Source organism: Xyrauchen texanus, chromosome 26 (assembly GCF_025860055.1).
Source record: "Xyrauchen texanus isolate HMW12.3.18 chromosome 26, RBS_HiC_50CHRs, whole genome shotgun sequence".
Taxonomy (NCBI): Eukaryota; Metazoa; Chordata; class Actinopteri; order Cypriniformes; family Catostomidae; genus Xyrauchen; species Xyrauchen texanus.
Genome location: NC_068301.1, coordinates 9,680,110 through 9,702,010, shown reverse-complemented (window position 1 = coordinate 9,702,010; position 21,901 = coordinate 9,680,110).

Genomic DNA, 21,901 nt, shown 5'->3' with positions numbered 1-21,901 from the left:
TTTGATGTAAATGTGATTACTTCCTGGTTTACACAGAGCTAGAACACACGTCTTGGAGGTTGCTCGCGCAACACATTTTTATATGTCTACAGAGAAATGTGTTCACATTTTTGAAGCAAAAATGTCTGGTGGAGGGTTGCGCTTCACAGTAATTTGGCTGAATGGGATTGATTTCAGGGTAAATGAACTTTCGGAAGCAACATGTCTATTTCCTGTGTGCTCATGTTGTAATTATATAATTACTTAAAGGAGGATATGGTGCTTTGTATAAATTTGCTTAAATTTGCAGCAGTCCATGCAGGTGGGCTTCCCCAACTGAAACGTTGTTACTTCTAAGTTTTTTCCGCATACATTTAAACATCTTAGGGAGTGTTTCCTAGCTGTTTTTCCTCATTGTCACCTTTGGCACTCTTAAAGTTGCTTTTGAACAATGTGTTGTGAAAAGTGCAATATAATTAAACTGAATTGATAATATTTAACCTTAAGTCTCTAAGTGTTGTGCATTTACATTTTAATACAGAGTCAGATCCTAGATCTTTTATATTAGGAAAAAAATAACCAGGGTGGAAAACTTAGATTCTTGACTATGATCGATTTATTAATAGAGTAGAGGATGTCTGTTTCTGCTTGATCATGCATTTCTTTTTAGGAATTTAATCCACCCACTTGGGCTTAACGTAGCTTGTCTTCCACTGTGAAAGAATTTCAATATGACACATTGAACTGATGCCAATTGAACATTAACAATCAACCCCAGTACCGCACCCCTTCTCTCCAAAAAGAAGCTGTGTCAAAAAACGTGATGCAACTTCCTCTGTTCAAAAAGTATGGATCGCTGGGACAAATCATGTTTACTTAAACTTAATTATAGCACCTAGTTCACTGGCATGCATGACTCTGCTCCAGAAATTCATTATAACATAAATGGAATATCCTGTGGTGAGTAAGGGTGTGTTTTCCATCCTTGGATTTTTCCCCTGATGAATGTCATTTTTGCAATGTAATTGTTATTGTTACTATGTCATTGTATGGCAAGATCTGTGTAATGATTCCTCAAAACATTTATGCTACCGAACAAAAATTACACCACACAGGTTTGGAACAATTACATAATTTTAATTTATGGACCTACTTTTCCTTTAATCTATCATTGCATACTAAGATTACTAGACCACCAGATTCTAGGCTACTCTGACCACTTCCCGAAGAGGTACAGGATATGACCCCACACAGTGCTAACAGCGCTTCTCTTAAAACATATTACTTTGCTTAGTAGTCAAGGGAAAACAAGAAAGGAGAAAACAAGAATGAGTGGGAGTTGAAGGAGAAAATGAGTGAGGGAATGCATGTATGTGCGCTCAGGCAAGAGGACACTTGTGCGTGTTGGATCTCTGAGTGGAAATAACAGTGAGATGTGTCACAGGAGGCCAAGCGGACAATTTGTCGGGGAGAAAAACAATGTGGAGCCACAGTGGGCTTCAACTCTTTTAGACTAGGGTGTGTGTGTGTGTGTGTGTGTGTGTGTGTGTGTGTGTGTGTGTGTGTATGACTGTGTGCTGTTGTGAATTGCCTCTAATTTATCTAAGAACTTTCTCATGTCTCATCTTAGTCCTTTATCTCTACAGCATTCCCCTATGGTGAAGTGTAATCAGATATAACTGTCATTTAATTCCTATGTATGTAAAAGTTCACCTGTCTAACCACAAAAAACATACTAATAATTTTCCGATTTGGTGATACAGTAGTTTGTAATTGTATGCATCCAATTAACATGGGCTAAACACTGATGACATCACTATTTGGCAATAGAGTCTACTACCCCCAAGGATAAAAAAAATCACAAGTAAGATATATCTATATATTATAAATTAGATTACATGTAGAACAAATTGAAACTTTGCTTAAAAGGATAGTTCAACCAGAAATGAAAATTCTTTAAATTACTACACTCATGTTGTTTTAAACCCATATGACTTTTAAAAACGTCAGTCAGAGATGTTGGACAGAATGTTTAGTCTTGATCACCATATACTTTCATTACATAGAAAAAAGATGCAATGAAAGTGAATGGTGATTAAGGCTATTAGCCTGTAATATTCTTCCTTATGTTTTCAATGTAAGAAGTAATAAAATATTTCTATACCATTCCTTTTATGCAAGCAATTGTCTCTTCTGTGTCTATTTTTATTCCTCATAAGGAATTTTAGGAGAAGCGTCTAAGATAAAGTTGATACTTTCAATTAAGTCTCACAACCAAAGAGCAACCTCAGATCTGTGTACATATTAAACCTTATAGGAGATACTTCACAAAGTTGTTTTGGAGTCACAGAAGCCACCCAAGACAAGAAATCCAAAATTAGAAACACACAGGTCTCAAGCCATCAAGATGATAATGTAAAAAATAGACTAAACTGTTAAGTTCTTTGAAAAAAAAAACCAAAGGTTTGAAGTGAGGGGTGTGTAGGACTGTATTTCTTTTTCTTTTTTTTTTTTTTTTTATGTGAATGAGTCAGAGTGTGTGTGTGTCATGCCCATACTATAAATGAGAAGCCTTTCACTTGTTCAAATGTTAGTAGAGTGATAACACAAGTTTGTACACTGTGTTTACTACTTGGGTGTTTGGGAATACCATGAAATGTAAGTTTTCTTTTCTTATTTTATATCCACTTTAGAACACAATCAGGGGAATATGCTGTAGTGAAGGCATGCAAATGCAAACTGTAGAGGATGGGTCCTATAGGGGGAGACTTTGTTGTCAATTATTTTTTTCAAAGTGCACTCAACCTTTAATGTATAACCATAATACCCACCAAAGTATTGAGATCTAACCAACTACTGCAGCTCATTAACCTCAACATGTTAATTCTGCTACGTAGATATTGATTATGCATATTGTATTATAAGATTGCATGTATATGACAAAACATGGATTTAGTATTTCTTATTGTGTAAAACTTAGTTGACTTTATATTTTTATGTTAATTTTCATTGAGTTAACTCTTTGAAGTAAGCAATGGAATGGTTTAGTTAGAACTGCTGTTGTTGATTACTTTGATATTTGTTTATCATCATAACAGTCAAGGCCGAAACCACCATAGACCCCAATATTCAGATAAGCCGATATGGGTTTTCCGATTTTTGATAATTAAATTCTTATATTTGGTCCTCCAAATTTGGTGTATGTGGTTACATTCTTAAAAACAGTCAACATCACGGTCAAGGGTCAAATATTTGTCATCCTGAACAAAAATCTAGGCCACTGGAGTGGTGGTGGTGTAGTGGCTAAAGCACAGGGCTGTTAACCAGAAGGTCGTTGGTTCAAACCCCATTGCCAGGTTGCTCTGGGGGGATTGTCCCTGTAATAAGTGCACTGTAAGTGGCTTTGGATAAAAGTGTCTGCCAAATGCATAAATGAAATGAAAATGAAATGACTTGTAACATTGAAGGTAGTTGAACTGCTAACACTTATTCAAAATCTGTCATTTCTTTAATGTTCATTATGTAATTAATGTGATGATTTCAGGGTTTTGATTCAGGATCAGTGTTCATGGGCAACCTTTGAATTTTCTTTTTTTCCCCTTTTTTTACATGATTTTACATGATTTACATTTTTTTCTTTTTCTTGTTTTGACTTCCAATTTGAAAATCAGCATACTTATTTACTCAAGAACACTTCAGCTGTATTAGGGCAACGCTATCTTCAAATTGTGTTAAAATTTGTTTTAAAAAACACACTGAAATAATTTCAGTGTGTACCAGAAATTATTTTCCACCATTACAGATAGCTAGTCTCACATCTAACTGAGTCATGATCCTTCACTTTGCATGCTTAAAACGGTTTTGATGGAGATCGCCACCATGCTATCAAATTTGCGAGGGTGGCATGCAATGGTTATCAGCCACCTTGGAAATGTCTCCATTTAGAAAGGTTTCAAAGAATGTTAATGGTGCAAATAGCCACATATTTCCTTCTAAAGCTTATCAAAGGGCTGAATCACACAGCTATCACATATCTGCTAAATGTATTCATTTAAAGGCCTCAAATCTTCAAACAGAGATAGGCCATGGCTAATTTGAGTTTGCTGTGGCTAAAGACTGGTATAAACATCAAACTGGCCAGACGGTTAGCCAATCGGTAGTGTAACAGAACTTGATTAGGCTTGCTTATTTCTAGGTTTGATGAGGCAAATGGGTTTAATTTTGATAAAATAATTGTTTTGTGAATAAATGTGTGTAAAATATGAATTTTTACTCTTAATTAGATGGTAAATGAGGAAAAACAAAAGTTAACATTTCAAAATCTATAGAGAACATTTGACTATTTTTAGAATGAGGGGGTTTTATTAATAACAATGTGGCAGCCAAATGGGTTTTCATTCAGTAATATGCAAATGCATGCAATATTCCTAATAACTTCAAAAACAGACTGGACATTCCTGTATTTTGCAATTGTATGTTTTGCTTTCATTTCCAGTAGGTGTACCAAGTTCTACCAGTTTAGTGACATTTCATGTCCTCACCTCTTTGGCTGCTGAGTTTGTTACTTTATGTTGAGTCTGTAATTGTAAATGTATGCCACCATACAGAACCATGACATATGGAAAAATGCTGAGTTACATCTTTTCATTCAAATAGCACATCTTTTAATTTATTCATTTTTAAGAGATAACTCCTTAGTAACACAAACCATAATCAGTTGAACATGTGTGTATTACATTTTTGGGAAATTCCTAGTGTTCTGGTGTAACCATTACAAGCCAAGAGGGTGAGCTCATTCATCCATTTATCTTTTTTTTTTATGGATTAATGCAGCTGCTGATGAAATACATTGCAGCATTTATTTGAAAGTTGTGACTCAGAGTAGCTGAGCCACAGTTGTTCAAATTAAATACAAGAGAAATCAACTTATTATTTTTTGTTGATGTTGTTGACAGTGACAACTGGCTGGACCATTGCCATGATCATCTTGATGTCTTTGGCTAAGTTCTTCACGACAGCTCATCCTGCTCCTATGCCACGAAGAAAAGAGGATCTGCGGAAGCTGCAGCGAGATTTGCGCAGTCTGTTGAAGGAGGTGGTAAGTTCTGATTTGCTGCGCTTCACTTTGCTCTTTATGTAAATGCATGGTTCTCACAAGTGAATTACAATGACTTTTAGAGACAGCATTCAAAAAGAGAAATTTCTAGTCAGTGAAATATTTTAAAGCTGGGCAAAATTAGAACAATTCATTTCCACTTTTCATGATTTTTATACGTTTAAAAAATGCAGTATTAAATGTACTTGGTATTTCCAGGTTTTCCATTACCATAGGAACCAGGTTTACCTATTTATTTTTGTAGTAAATACATACAAGAAAACCAATACACTTTGGTTCATCAAGCATTTTGTTTAACACTTTTCAGGATATGAAAGAGATACCAGACTTTGAACATGATCTTACCTCCCTGCCTGTGCTGAACTACACAGCAGAAGACCTGAACTCACTTGAGGTAAAACATCAGCATCTCTTCCTCTTCTTGTTCAATAATGGTCTCAAGCAGCCAGACTCCTATTTATAAGCAAAAATACCAGTTACAATAAAGTACTACAATGGAAATAAATGGGCCAGTTCATAAACATTAAAATACACACTGCTTCAAAAGTATTGCCAAGACATTATACATGTTAACATGATTTTAGTGTGATTAAATCAGAGATTTAATGGCATTACAGCATTTACCAGATTACAGGATTTACCTGCGATGTGTCATCATATTGGATTTTCACAGGTTACACAGGTTAGGCTAGTACGCAAATTTATCATCTTAAAATCATGTTAACACATAAAATGTTTACGTCTTATATATATATATATATATATATATATATATATATATATATATATATATATATATATATATATACTTTTGAAACAGTGAGTATTTTAATGCTCACTATAACTTTGACATTTGCTCTTTTTTTACAACAAGGGTTAAGTAGAAATTCCTCTTTGGAGTAATCAACATTATGCCACAAATGTTGATGATTGACCTTAAGTTGTATTGAAACCAGAACATTCCTTTATCGGTTTACCTTCTTCTAAATAAATGACCTGACTGGAGTTCTTCAGAGCTGTATATTTATTGATTTGCTATATACTATGATCAGAGTTGTGGTTGTGTTAATATATTATTAAATTAGAGCTTCTTTTGCTGCAATGGTTTAACTCCACACAACAATTTATTCCATCTGTAACATCTGGCTCCTTTGCCCCACAGGTGAGCAGCACCTTAGCACAGCTGTACTCTGGTATTAAATCCTTCATGTTTCATCTCGACTGGTTGCAGAAGAATCAGGAGCAATCAGAGACTGATTTTTCTAAGACAAAGAAGATTTTTCATCAAGTCCAGGCTATCAGCCGTACCCTGCTCAGAGAGGTAAAAGCTCCAGCTCACCAATAGGATGGAGCTACATTTAAAACAAATATATAAACAGTTGTGCATGTCACAATGTACACTTACTGAGCACTTTATTAGGAATACTATGGTCCTAATAAAGTTCCCGACATGGTCTTCTGCTGTTGTAGTCAATCTGTCTCAAGGTTCGACATGTTGTCCATTCTCAGATGCTATTCTACTCACTGCAATTATACAGAGTGGTTTTCGGAGTTACTGTAGACTTTCTGTCAGCTCGAGCCAGTCTGGCCATTCTCCATTGACCTCTCTCATCAACAAGGCGTTTCTGTCCACAGAACTCATGATCACTGGATGTTTTTTGTTTTTGGCACCATTCTGAGTAAACTCTAGAGACTGTTGTGTGTGGAAAATCCCAGGAGATCAGCAGTTACAGAAATCCTCAAACCCAAAAATCATGCCACAGTCGAAATCACTGAGATCACATTTTTCCCAAATTCTGATGGTTGATGTAAACATTAACTGAAGCTCCTGAACCGTATCTGCATAATGTTATGCACTGCTGCCACATGATTGGCTGACCAGAATAAGTAGGTCTACAGGTGTTCCTAATAAATTGCTCAGTGAGTTTATAATTAAAAAGACCAGAAGAATAAATTTCCACTATCAGGCCAAACAGTTCTAGTTGCCATTCTGCTGTTCGATTCAAGGTACAATGAAAACATATTGTAACTTTTAAAACTCCCATTCCTAAAAGACCATCTTTTGAAACTGAACAGCTCATTCTGAAATCTGTGAATTTCTCATGTCAGAAACCCAAGCATTAACAGAGATCTTCTAAACCTTGTTACAGATTGGGACCGCACCTTCTGAGCTTGTCTACCCCACACTGCCTCCTCTTAATACAGCTTGGAGAATTTACCAGGCTACTATGGAGATCCACAAGAAACTGTATTACTTTTGTGACTGGTACTGTAGAGCTTTAAGAGTCCTGATATATAAACAGTAATGGCTCACATCATATGACACCAGTAGTCCTCACCTCAACACATCTACACCAGTAGTCCTCACCTCAACCAATAGTGAGGGTAAACAGGCATCTTCTTACTTGCCTTAAAGTTTCAAGGAATAGGATGAATCTTCCAGCCTACATTTCACCACTTTTCTTTATTACACTTTACTAAGTCATATGATCATCCATTCTGCCACATTCCAGCATTTGACAGATTCCAATGTAAGATGATACTGTTTTTGTTCTTTTTCATTTGTAAGTTATGTATTTAATATTTAAGGTTATTTATTGGAGAGTTCTTTGTTTACAATTAAGTATTTTTATACATTGAGACAATTGGCACTTGTGTGTCATTTCAGTATGGGATGTTGTATGTAAAATCAGCTGCACCGCTAAAAAAATTTGTTTTTGTGGTTAAACGTTGAAGTATAATTAACTGTTGCATTTCAGGACCTGCACTAATTTATCAATCCTTTTGTTAAAAGTTATTTGCCACAGTAGAAAATGCTCCTGGATCAACATCCCTGGGGTTAGGTTTAGGGCTCAGGTTGGGGCTTGAACACCATTCTTATTAACCTACAGTATTATTTTCCTCTGGTTTTAGGGGCAGCTATTGGCTAGGCTTGGGGAAAGGATTAGGACTATGTTTGTTAGACAGAAATGTCTCCCCAGAACCAATGAAGATGTTGATCTAGAAACACATCCAATTTGGCAAAAATCAGGGTCATCAAATGATGACACTGGGCATTCAGACTGATAACACAAAATAACAAAGTTTCTATAGGGCTAAAGAATATAATTGCTGCTGTGAACATAATGAAAAGTAGCTTGAAGTGTACTTAAGGCATTTCTATTATTCTATTTCTTATTTGTTTAGTCTAAATGAAAATTAAGTGCCAACATAATGTAGAGATGGTGCACTAATACTAAGAAAGAGGCCATTGCATTACTTGAAACCATTGTGAATAATGCCAAAGTCCTTTTCATTACGTCAGAGGTGAAGCTGAATCGGAACAAATGACACATTTAGATCTGATATAATCTTTCAGTTAAAAGTTTCATTCATGCAAACCAGGCTTGTGATGCTCAGGAAATGAGGTGTTAACATCTCATAATCATTTGGAAATATCTTTCTGTCCAACAGTACTATGTAAACCACACTCAGTTTCACCAAGCTTCATGAGATGGATGTATTTTCTGTGTTTTTTGTGTTTTTATATATACCAAAATATATTTATTTTTGTATTTATTTTTTTATTTGACAATTTTTTATGCTAATGTTTTTTTTTCAATAAAAATGATTTCACATAACAAAGAGCTATGTTAAATCTTTTTTTATCTTTTTGAACACATACAGCCTCCCACAAAAATGTACCTTTAATGAAATAGAAAAACTATAAACCAACCATTATAAATTCCGAAGTTCCGATTTTTTCTTTTATCAAATTATATTTGGATTTTAATATGCATTCTTAAAATAAACTATAACTTCTTCACACTGAAATATGTGTGAAACCTAATTTTGCTGGCTCTGTCTGGCTGCACATTTTCACAGATAGTCAAGCTGAAGTACATCCAGACGGTTATAAATTGCTTGCAATAGTGAAATCAACCATGAATGTCAAAATCTGTGTCACGATGCTGATACCAAACACCGCAGAACGAGGAAGCAGGATATGTCCCTTGACTGAGTGTGTTTAAAAAAGCTTGAAAGACTTTGACAGTGAGGGAGGCAGCGTTGAGAAGGCGTTGAGAAGAGGGAGAGATTTGTGATAAGCTTTTTCGTAAAGCTCTCCCACAGCTGTTGAATTTGTCATGCTCTCTAAGAGAGGGGCTGAAAACTAAACTGATCATGTTGGCCGGAGTCATTACACATTTGTCAAAGCCATGATACTCAAGTACATTATAAATCAGAAATAGATTTTCAAAAGCAGGTATTTGCATGATAAACAAAAAAAAGATTAAAGGTAAAATGTGTAATTTTTTCAATGATAAAGGGATAGTTCACCCAAAAATGAAATTATCTCATCATTTACTCACCCTAATGCAATCACAGATCACAGATGACTTTCTTTCTTCTGCTGAACACAAGATTTTTAGATAAGATAAGATTATAAGATAAGATTTTTAGAAAGATATTTCAGCTCTGAAGGTCTGTACAATGCAAGATAATGGTGGCCAGGACGAAAAAAGCAGATAAAGGCAGCATAACAGTAATCCACACGACTCCAGTGTTTAAATCTATATCTTCAGAAGGGATGTGAGCAATATTTAAGTCCATTTTGGTGGATGAGATGCACAAAGAATGTGAATCACCAAAAACAAAAGAAGAATTTGAAAGGGCTGGACTGGGAGAAATCGGCCTGGCCCTAAACTTGTTGAGTGGGGGGGTGGGGTTTGCTGTCCTATTTACTTGGCCGTTTTGTGGTCCGTTTTGCATAACGAAGAATTATGTTTTTCAGTCACCTGTGATCCACTTCCCTTATTTCATATTTCCCCTTATTCCCCTTCCCGCTTATTTTCATATTAAAATCATGGTTAGGTTTGGGGTTTGGGTATGGAGTTAGATTTTATGGTTAGGTTTAAAGTTTGAGGTTAAACTTAAGAAAAATCCTAATAACAATTATTTGGCTCATTTATTTTTCTCTATATGGAGGTAAAAGTTACATTTTTCTAATCATTCAACTCACATAATTTCACCATCACTACTATATTTACGACTTGTCATGAGAGCAGATTAGATGCAGTAACTTTGAAAATAATGTGTGGAAAATCAAAAAAATAAGAAAGGTCTTGGGTCTTGACAGGAGAAACATATTGTCTGTTACAGAGAATGTACTGACAGCAATGGACTCAATGCACTCCATAACATCCAAAAGGAGGGGTAATGACAGTGAGAGTGCATGTGTGTGTGTGTGTGTAAACTAGAGAATTAGGGACGAGACGGAGAGTAGAGAGACTATTGAGCACAACGTAAGGAGAAAGGTGATGCAGTGGCAATCAGGATCTGTGCTCATCAAAGCGTCCTTGTGTGAATAAACCAACAGAGGCCAAAGAAACTGTAACCATATCCAGCTGATTTATGACTGCTTGACCTGCTGTGCTTGTTTGACCTGTAGCTTTCAGTGGCTAGAGTTTATGGACAGACTGAACAATAGAGAACCGCACCTCTAAATTACCCTTCAACGACAGCAAACATGACAGTAAGTCTTTTCAATCCTTTCGAGGAATATGGACATTGCTTTTTCCTAGGCATAATCAGACTATTAATTTGAAACAAATATGTATTTTGAAAAGATTTTTAAAAAGCATATACATTTGGAGGGATTTGTACATAAAGTGAAAAACCAACCATGCTTTTTAGGTAAAGAAATGCAAAGAAAATCCACTATTAAATGTTATACTTATACAGTGTCAAATGCAATGAGTTTTGTCTGTGATTGTAAAGTGATTACTTGGTTATATATCACAACATAATGTAGAGGGTTAAATATGTGTTATGTAATTCAACAATGTACAACATTCACATCTAATCCTGTAGCTCTTAGCTGTAGGGCCCATTCTCCTGTTGTTTAAATCACAAAGGCCTCTCTGAGAGTTGCATGCTTCACGCATCTGATGCTCAACAGGTGCACTATATGCCTCTTATGCAACACTGTCACTCTCCTTATCATCCTGAACTTCTGATTGACCAAACAGTGTAACCTATCTGAATTTGGGACAGCGCTATATAATGCCATAATGCTATAATGCCATGCATTGACAGACCTCAACAGTATATCTCTGCGACCAAGGCAGTAATAGCTTCCAGCATGGCATTTTATAATATTCGGACCCCTTGTTGACAGCTGAAGAAACTATTTGGTTTGACATGATCCAAAAGGTAGAGAATCCAAAAATATATGGGGACAATGCCAAGGGTATTAAACAGGACGTTAAGCGTGATAATTAATACATTTTGATGTTCTAATTCAGTGTTAGGTGTCAATGTTTGGCATGTCCAGTGGCAACCTTGACCGCCACAAGACTTTTGGATGAGCTGTGTCTAACAGCTCAGTCACTGGAATCACTGGAACCTTCAGATTACTTCCAAGTTGCAAAGCTTCTTGGAGAGGGTTACGGCAAGGTTATGTTAGCAGTGCATAAGAAGAGGGGTTAGTGACAACCACAAGACAGAAGTCTTTGCTTTTTCTCATTTCTTCTTTCGGACACTAGATACAATTTTTAAACTTGCTTCTTGAGAATGTGTTTGATATCTCCTTTGTTCTCCTTTGTACTCTAGGAAATCCAATGGCCCTTAAATTCTTTCTTCGAGATTCCACATCTCTCCTGTCATTTCTGAGGGAATATAATTTTTCTTTAGCATTCTGCACCCACCTCTCTCTCACGTCAGCTCTTGGTATTGCTTTCTCCACTACTACTCACTATGTGTTCGCCCAACAACCTTGCCTCTATGGTGACCTCTACAATGTCATCGTTCCTGAGGTTGGTAAAAGCTTGCATTAAGTTCATCTTAAATTAAGATTTGGAAAGAAAATGATTATTTGCAATTAGTATACAAGAAGTTATGAACATCCAAACTTTTGACTAGTCATGTCACAAGATGGCTGAGATGCAGGACCCAAATTCAGAGATGCAAAAAAAGGCTTTATTGATGCTAAAAACTCTAAGTCATACCCCCACACAGACTTGTCCTCCTGCTGTACCCTGTGCAGCTTCTTAACATGCTCTGCACACTGGCAAAAATCCATCTCTGCTGGGCCCTCTGTGGATCCAGTGCTATTTCACAATATGGCTGAGATGGAGGACCCAAATGCAGAGATACAAAAAAAGGCTTCATTAAGAAAATTTAAATAAAATGCAACATAACTTCCTGAACCTAAATGAAGATAAAACAGAAATGATTTTATTTGGGCCTAAGGAAAATTGTGCTGCTGACCTCGACCTAGGTTCTCTTTCCCAATATAAAACTCAATGCGCCAGAAAACTGCATGTACAATTTGATAACAATTTAAAATTCGATAAACAAATTAGTATGGTTGTAAAGTCATGCTTTTTTCCTCTTCACCTTTTCTCCAAAGTAAAACCTTTTTTATCCATGCGCAACTTTCAAACTGTCATTCATGCTTTGGTAACATCTCGTTTAGATTATTGTAGTTCACTGTACTATGGTGTCTCTCAGTCTTCCCTCTCTCATCTACAGCTAGAACAAAATGCAGCTGCCAGACTTATCACGGGGACTCGTAATTATGAGTCAGTTACACTAATTCTAATTGCTTTGCACTGGCTTCCTGTCAAGAACAGAATTGACTATAAAATTGTACTGTTTATTTACAAAGCACTACATAATTTGCCCCCCAAATAACTGTCAGACTTGCTTCAGCCATAATCCGTCTAGAACTCTTGAGATCTTCAGATTTTGGTTTACTCTCTCTGCCTAGATCTAGACTTAAAAAACGTGGTGATCGAGCATTTGTAGTCACTGGAACAAAACTATGGAATAGTCTACCTCTACATATTAGATTATCTCCCTCAATTTCAACCTTCAAGTCTTCTCTAAAGACATATTTATTCTCTTTGGCTTTCAACACTCTTTAATGATTGTGGCCTGTTTTATCTTATGTATTTTTATCTACTTTTATTTTCCCGCAATAACCGTTTTACCTTGTCCAGCACTTTGGTCACCCATGGTTGTTTTTATATAAAGATTGATTGATTGATTGATTTATTGATTGATAAAGTTCTCACAGTGGAGAGAAAAAGGCAAGCCAAAACAGGCAGGCTTACATTTTTGCATATGAATTAAGTGATGTCGCAATATTTTTTTAATAACTTAATAATTCTGCAAATTACCATAATTACTGCAATATGCGTGCACTCAGATTTAAATCGCAGCTGTCTTGACCGCAGTTACAAGCGTGCATATTTAAACAAATGTATAACAGTGAGGGATTTTAGAAAAAGTAAGAAAAACATACCTTAATTACAGTGGTATTTGCCACTGCCAGCTCGGGAAGATTCTCATGGAAGTTTTATTTCCCTACTCGTTCGGGCGCCATGTTCCACCAACGGTGAGGCACCCAAACTGGCTCTTCTGATTGGCCAAAATTCTCTGATCTCTGAACTGTGCCTGCTGCTGCCTCTACAGATGCACAAATCACTTTTGCTCCATATTTTACACCGATATGTGGTGCAAAAGGGAGAGCGTGCGAAAAAAAACAGTGTTTGAGACTCGTAGCAGCAGATTCAATCAGTTGTAGTTATGTACTTGTGTTTGTATGAGAAAAATATCAGAGAAAATATTCTACAAGAGTGCAACTCTCACTGGATGAATTCACATACTGATTAGCGGATGAGCAAAATTTGTCCGTGACTTCACATTTGTTGACGCGGCTATGTGAATGTGTTTTGCACCATATTCACTGCAGCAACTGTAGCAAAAATGTGAGCGTACAAGTTTCTTAATTTGTGATTCGTAGAAAAGGAGTTGTGCACCTGCAATGAAGAATTTGAGAAGGTTTAACTGTTGTGTTGTGTTGTGTTAGTGGGAGAGAGAAAAAAATCTACAAGTTTGCAACTCTTAAAACATTGTTTTCTGTGACTTCAACTTCACTGATACACATGTGTGGCTAATCTCTACAACTACAAATTCCACTGTCACAGACGCTCAGATGATTTGAACCAAAAATACCTTCATACAAATTTTATCAAGAGCAGTGCTCGAGCACTGAATGCGTGCAGCCCAATTTGTCGAACCGAGCGTATTTTAGCGCACAGAATGCAAATGTGCCTTGAATTATTTGAACTAATTAATATGATACTAGGGTACCATAGTGGGCAGCTGTGGCTCAGTTGGTAGAGTGAGTCGGCCACTAATCGCAGGGTTGGTGGTTTGAATCCCGGCCCACATGCTGAAGTGTCCTTGGGCAAGACCTTGAACCCCAAGTTGCTCCCAATGGCAGGCCAACATCTTACATAGCAGCTCTGCTGCCAGTGTTGTGTTGTGTGTGTGTCACAGTGTAAAGCGTTTTGAACACTGTTTGTGACGCAATACCCGAGATACTAATTGATGGGCTAATATCTCCTTATTGTGTTGCATGGAAGAAAGAAAGTCAAAAAGGGTTTGGAACAACATGATGGTGAATGATGACAGAATTTCTATTAATAATAATTCTGTAGTTCATGTTCAATGTGTATTATGTAATGCAATATATGGGAGTAAACGTCTATTATGTCATTTGTGAAAGTAACTAGTTACTCACTACTTGAGTACTCTTTTAATTGGATACTTTCTTACTCTTACTCAAGTAATTATTTCTGTTAGTACTTTTACTTCTACTTGAGTAATTATGTACTTTTTTATTATTAAGTAATTGTACTTTTTCTTGAGTACAGTTTTTGGCTACTCTACCCACCTCTGGCTGTCAGTCTCCTCCTCCTTATACTGTTTCTGGAACAGACGACTTCACACCAATATCAGTACCTCACAAAACTGTTGAACATTTATGTTTTTAATGGTGTGGACTGCCCACATGCATGTGTGGGCTGCTTGACCAGAAATTGTGTTGTATATAGCAGTGTTTTTCAATTGGAATTTGTGAATTCTCATGGTGGAACAAGACTGATCTTAAAGCTAAATTGGAAACAGAAGGTTGACTTTTCTTTAGCTAAAATTGGTCTATGCTTATGGAAATTCTAAACACTGCCCCCAGTGGCCAGTGGTCTGTGAGTGTTGTTAGGCTCATCGGCATGTGTTAACTCCTGGTAAAATATCCACAGAGGGGTGCGGTAAAGATTTTATGTGAAAAATGCAACCTTTGAATCACGCTTGACACTGATTTTGCGAATGCGATTACTTCCTGGTTTCATGTGGGATCTGAACCCCAGGGGTCTTCCACACCAAGCGCTTCCGGTCATGCCACAAGGGAAGGTAAACACACTTGAGCCACTGTACAAATGTCTGATGGGAGATGGTACTTGTCAGTAAGGCCCCGTTTCCACCTGGTATTATGATGCATCTCAAGTGATCCGATCACATGTGGTCAGGTGAGACACATTGCTGTTTACACCTGGTCATTGGTCATCGGCACACTGTTTCTCATAGGTGCAGTTGAAATTTTATTTAAGCACAAACACAACATGTCAAGCAGAATTATAACGACATATGATCAGATCACACGAAACAAATCTTAATACCAGGTGGAAACGGGCCCTTAGTCAGCATAATATGTCCATTCCTATGGTACTGGAACTCTCAAAACAACATGCCTTCTGACTTCCTGTGCAATCGTGTTGGTGGAACAGCAGTGGGTTTATGAGATTGTTTTTAAATAAACTGTATAAAAAGAAAACAATGCAATTTACTCTGCCCCTCCCAACAACAATGTGTCATAATCATACTGAAATAATAGAACATTATTTGGAATCTCAGGGGGACTAAAGTAAATAAGTTGTGGTTCAAGATTATTAAAAAGATTGGGAACCCCTGGTATAGTGGAATGGACCAGAATATATTTTAACCTCTGTGCAGGATAGCCGCTACAGAGAAGGTGTGCCATAAGAGGTTCTACCACATATACTTCACATGCCTGTGACTTGGATAGTTTAAGGCCCTTTTCAATAAAGGTACAACACTGGAACTTATATATTGTTTGTTAAATAATGTGTTCTTTATGTATTTCTCTTGAATTAAAACATGACATTTTGTGTGTCGTTCATTCATCAATCAATATTTCCCTATAGTTAAAAAAAAATAATAATAATTACAACTGAAACGTGACTGATTACACTGCCTGGCCAAAAAAAAGAGTCACCATTTGGATTTAAATAAGCGGATACTTACGAGCATATGCTTGGATCATTATTGCAGTTATTAATATGTTTCAGCTGCCATGAAGTGATGAAGTGTGTAGCTTCTAATTTCTTAATCAACCATGTCAGATGGCATATCCCTTGGTTTTGGAAAAGATGTTACTGTGTTTCAGAAGGGGCAAAATATTGACCTGCATCAAGAAAAGAAAACAACTTCTTTTCTTGAAGGAGATTGCTGAAATCACTGGAATTGGTTTAAAAATTGTCCAATGCATTATTAAAACCTGGAAGGATAGTGGCAGGGGTGGACTGGTCATGGGGAGACGGGACTTTTTCCGGTGTGCCACGAAACAGGGCAGAATGGTCGAACCTAACATAAATAAATTGAAATCAACTTACCACCTGAATGCACTGAATGACCAGGTTATCACATCAATGGATTTCTTTCTTCCCTGACGGCATAGGCATATTCCAGGATGACAATTCCGAGACACAACAGGCTCAAATTGTGAAAGGTTCAGAGAGCATGAATCATTTTCACACATAAATTGGCCACCACAGAGTCCTGACCTTAAACCCATTGAAAGTCTTTGGGATGTGCTGGAGAAGACTTTAAAGAGTGGTTTGACTCTCCCGTCATCAACACAAGAACTCGGCCAAACATTACTGCATCTCTGGACAGCAATAAATGTTGTGCTATTGCATAAGGTTGTCGAAACAACACATGCAGACGCATACAAACGCTCAGATTTGCGTGTCCTAGATTTAAAAATAAATCTCTCACCATTAATAAAACACTTTCACCTATTATCACATATGTCAGTTGCACACACTCTTTCATTTGTATTCACATGCATTCACACACAAACAATTGGTCTTAACTGAAGTCTTCTCATCCTACTGCATTCAAACCTGTCACTTCATTTTACAACACAGTATGCATACATAAAATGTATAGTTACATGTAACAGGTCTTTGGTTTATGTCCAAACTCCTTCAAATGATCCTTGAAAAAAAAACATTGTAAATTCAAATTTGACTTTTAAAAAAATTTGCATACAATTAAAAAAGTGACATGTAGAAAATATGGTTGATTTATTTATAACTTGACTAATTAATAAGAAGATATATTATCTAGTTATAAACAGGCACCTGCCAGTCTGCAATGGAAAAATCAACAACAACAACTGGAAACATGTGCAACAGAAACTGAACACAATGTGGTTGAATGAAGAAATCAAAAGACACTTAAGTATTTAACCATCCAAATAGCTCATTACAACATGGAAAGAGGACCACTGAGATCATTTATCAGCTCTACAAACTACCAGCCACTGCCTGTATGTGACCTTTAATTTGATATTCTTCATTCAAATGTATTTATATTAGCAAGTATGCTGGCAGAAAAGTATGCTGTCATCTTGTATGTCTTAATTTGTATGTAAATGTGTGCAACGCAACCTGATCGATCACACTGAGATATGTTGATAGGGTCGTTCTGAATAAACACACTTGTTCACACCTCACGCATACAGTACAGACTTCTTAATGTGGACAGATTTAGACTTGCATCGACTAGTTGTAACGAACCCATTATTGGAGGCTGGTTAGAATCCATGTTGCAGAGGTTCTTTGGATTGTTTGACTGTTTATTGTCGTTGACAACAATGTACTGAGCAGAGAGATAAAGTCGAAATAACAGGCAGGCAGTCCAAACAGGCGACAAAGCAAAACAATGATCCAAAAGACGTAATCCAGATAAACAGGCAAAATGAGACATAAACAATGGGCAATGGAAAACACTTGGTAAGGCAAATGAACTGGCAATACTTTGCAAAATGGGTGTGTGAAAGCACTTCTTATATATATGACTGTAACGAAGGCAGAAGAGGAGTGAGGATCTACACACAGTCTTTAATGAAAGAACAAAAGTGAACAGGATAACTCAAAATAACAAAACAACACAGGGAACAAATAAAACATCCACGAGGGGAAAACCAAAATATAAACAAGAGAAACACGGGCAGGAACACAGTCAAGGACATACATTACATTTAACAACCGACAAAGACTGAACAAACAACAGGGCTTAAATAAACAAAGGATAATGACACACAGGTGAGAACAATGAAGTGCATAGGCAGTGATGAGGGCAGGGAATTATGGGAGGTGTAGTCTAGAACAGATGACAAGGGATAAACACAGGGCAGACAACAGGGGATTGTGACAATGACAAACAGGAAGTGACATGGCAGGAAACAGGAAGTGGCATTGTTCTGAATTCAGGTGAGGGCTCCCTCTGGTGGACGGGAGACCGCTCAACCATTACACTAGTGAACAGCTGATCCCAAAAAAGGGCCGGATCAGGCCCTCCACATGGTTTAATGTGGCCCGTGGCTCATTTATTGTAAACTCACTTTCATTGGGACCTAACGCGTCTCCACGAGCATTTAACATGCTCAGGGTTGCCAGATAAGAGACACAACACCCCCAGTTTGAGATTTATACTTTACTTAAATTGGAAATATTTTGCCTATTGTTATACTTATTTTGTGCTATCTGGCAACCATGCTCACAAGTGCGCTATTTCTATCTGGCTTTCCACTTTGAACAAACTTAGCAATCTGTAGTGCTATATTCTGCTCAAGTGTGATATGGCTTCTCTGTGTCCATTCATGAGGCTGCTCGGGATGTTTGGTGCTACTTTGTCATTGAAACGCAAGCAAAAGCAAGCCAGAGATGAATATGTATATGTATTTTTTATTTGTGCAATTTAGAAATGTTGAAGTCCCTTCACACCTGTATGTTAATGTAACTCTTGCAGTAATCATTTATCATAGTCATGCAGCCGGTGTTATTCAGTTGTGTGCTGAAAGTCAAACCATCAAGGAGACCCGCATCATGACCCTTTTAGCATGTAAACGTGTAATGTTTTAGAAACAAATTAGTAAACTCACCCGCTTTAAATAGATGAAACACATTAGTATGTGTTGTTGATCTCAATTTCAGTATGAATGCTAAATATGAATGTAAAACCTGACCAAAGTTAATAGAGGTCAAGTGTAGTCTTGCAGCCTAGAATTGTATAAACCACATCTATTTGGACAAATGAAAGGTGTGGCAATATTTCCTCAATGATAGGTTTACTGAACGAACATGTGTGCACATGGAGATGTTATTTTGCTGCTGTCTTGCACCTGCCTTCTCTTGGTTGTTTCTTAATGCTGACTGCCATTGCATTCACAAGTTTCCACATTTGTTACAAACCTGGTGCAAGGGTTCAGTTTAATCACTAAACTGCCTTTGAGGAAGTCGAGATGTATTATTGCAACAACAGCACACTCTATTAATATAGCTGCTAACTGAACTGAAAGTACTAATCAACATTTTGAGTATTATGAGCATGAGAATATCAGATTTTGGTAACACTTTATATTAATGTGTCCTTGTTACGTATATTACATGTATTTACTTTAGTAATAACAGTCAATTATGTGTAATTACAAGCAACTAACCCTAAACCAAACCCTTGCCATAAACATCACCTAAAGTAAGTCATTGTTATTAATTAGTAATAATCAGTTATTACTTTTGTAATTACACAGTAACAAGGACACAGAATAAAGTGAAACCCAAGATTTCAAAGGAGCGTAGGTCATATTAATAATTCTTATTAATAAAAAAAAAGTGTCAGGATATAAATGATGTCACAGAGGCAAAATCAGAGCCATGGCACAGTTGTCTCATTCTGATGGATCAAACTCTCAACTCCTATTGGATGAAAAGCACAACAGAATGCGTCCCTCAAACATGAAGTCATCGAGAGTATAAAACCCCCGGATATTCCTCCTAAGCCTTGCTTCCAGCAACAGTATTCACCACGTCTAGTTGTCTAGTGTAGCCTCACTGCCCAAGGAAGTAACGTACGTACCTGAACTTTGGCCATACAATCTCCTTATCACTGGACGAGCCGAGATTCTCCGTGATCCTCCGAGCACACTAACGATACGAAGAAGACCGCTGAGCAATACGTGTCTCAACCTTTTGGTAGCAGAAGTGAAGAAGATTTATTTTCCTTCTTCAACTGAGTCGACTTCGCTGATTTGTCCGCCAACCCGCCAAGAATCAAGAATACTCAAGGTATTACTGTAACTTACTGTTACTACAAATGAGATTTGCTGTGTTGTCGTGAAACCATGTTGGGCTGTTTGTGTATTTCCGCCATCGTGGATTGCGCCAGCACCTGTGCCAAGGTCTGGCAGGGGATGTCACTGTTCGGATTCAAGACTTCATTGTTTTCTTTTTGAATGTCGATGTTCTCTGGACGTCGACTTTCCTAAGAGAACAATCCTATATTGAGACTGCTATACTGTCTGATTATTAGTCCCTGATTCCAGGGTGGTACCCCAGCAATATTAATCCTTATTAATAGTCTATTGATTTTGAGAATTGATAGTTATCTTTGATGATTGTTGATTTGAAGGATTAATAAACTAATGTTGATTCTAATCAATGTTCTATTGATTTGAATAATTAATAATTATCTTTGATAATTATTACTAATAACCAAACCAGCTCCTGAGCCCCAACACATGCTGGCATGGTCAATACTTGACTTGTATTAAAATGAATGGGAGAAATTGGAATATAGAAATCAGCGGATGTAAAAACTTGCCTTACCAAATGTTTGAGACTTCAAAAATCTGGTCACCCTACCTGTAAATCAACTTGTGATGGAGCATGCACTGCTATACAAGCTGGGGAAATGTTTCAGCGTAATCTGAGGTAAAGAAGCACAATTTATGATACCGGTGTTGTCAGATTTTACTGCTGATTTGAAATGTGTTCATTGATGGTAATCTTGACCAAACGTTCAGAATAGGGATGGGCAATACCACTTATATTCTTTTCGATCTGATACCAATATTTTCAAGTCCAATATTGTCGATACCAATACCGATACAGATACTTCTGTTAAATTATTTTTTTTTTGCGATTACTTTGGATAAAATGGGTAATTTAAAATAATATTTTTAGTCATTATTCAAGTCATTATTATTTATTTATTTATTATTTTTTTGCTTAAAAAGAAAATGATTAGACTTCTGATTTGTTTACCCTTATAAAAATTAACCATTTCACTAAATGGTTAATTTTCACTAATACAGTATAGTTTAACCATGGTATTTAGTTAAACCATAGTTACCACAAAATTAACCATGGATACTACTACAGTATTACTGTAATAAAACAATGGATTCAATGGTATAGTAACTTAATGTTAAATATGTATTTAAATTAATAGGTGTCATTGTTGTTCCTTTTATTATGCTACTCTGAAATGTTTAATACTTTATTATTATTCTAACTAATAAACTAATTCATAATACGCAATAAACTGTTAAGCATTAATATGAGTGTAGTAATATTCACGTTAACACTTTATCTTGAATTACCAAATACAGCCTACATAAATATTTATGTTTTTTTTTTTTAATTTGTGTAATATTATGTGCTTTTCTGTGTAGAGTGAAATTGTTTTCCTATTTAGAAATATACATTCGGCTATTTGATACCACGAGAAAAAGGCACCACGGACAGCAGTAAAGGGCAAAAAAAATGTCAGTGTTGCAATGACATGCAGTATTTTCACATAGTTTAATTGCATAAGTTACATTTAAATGTA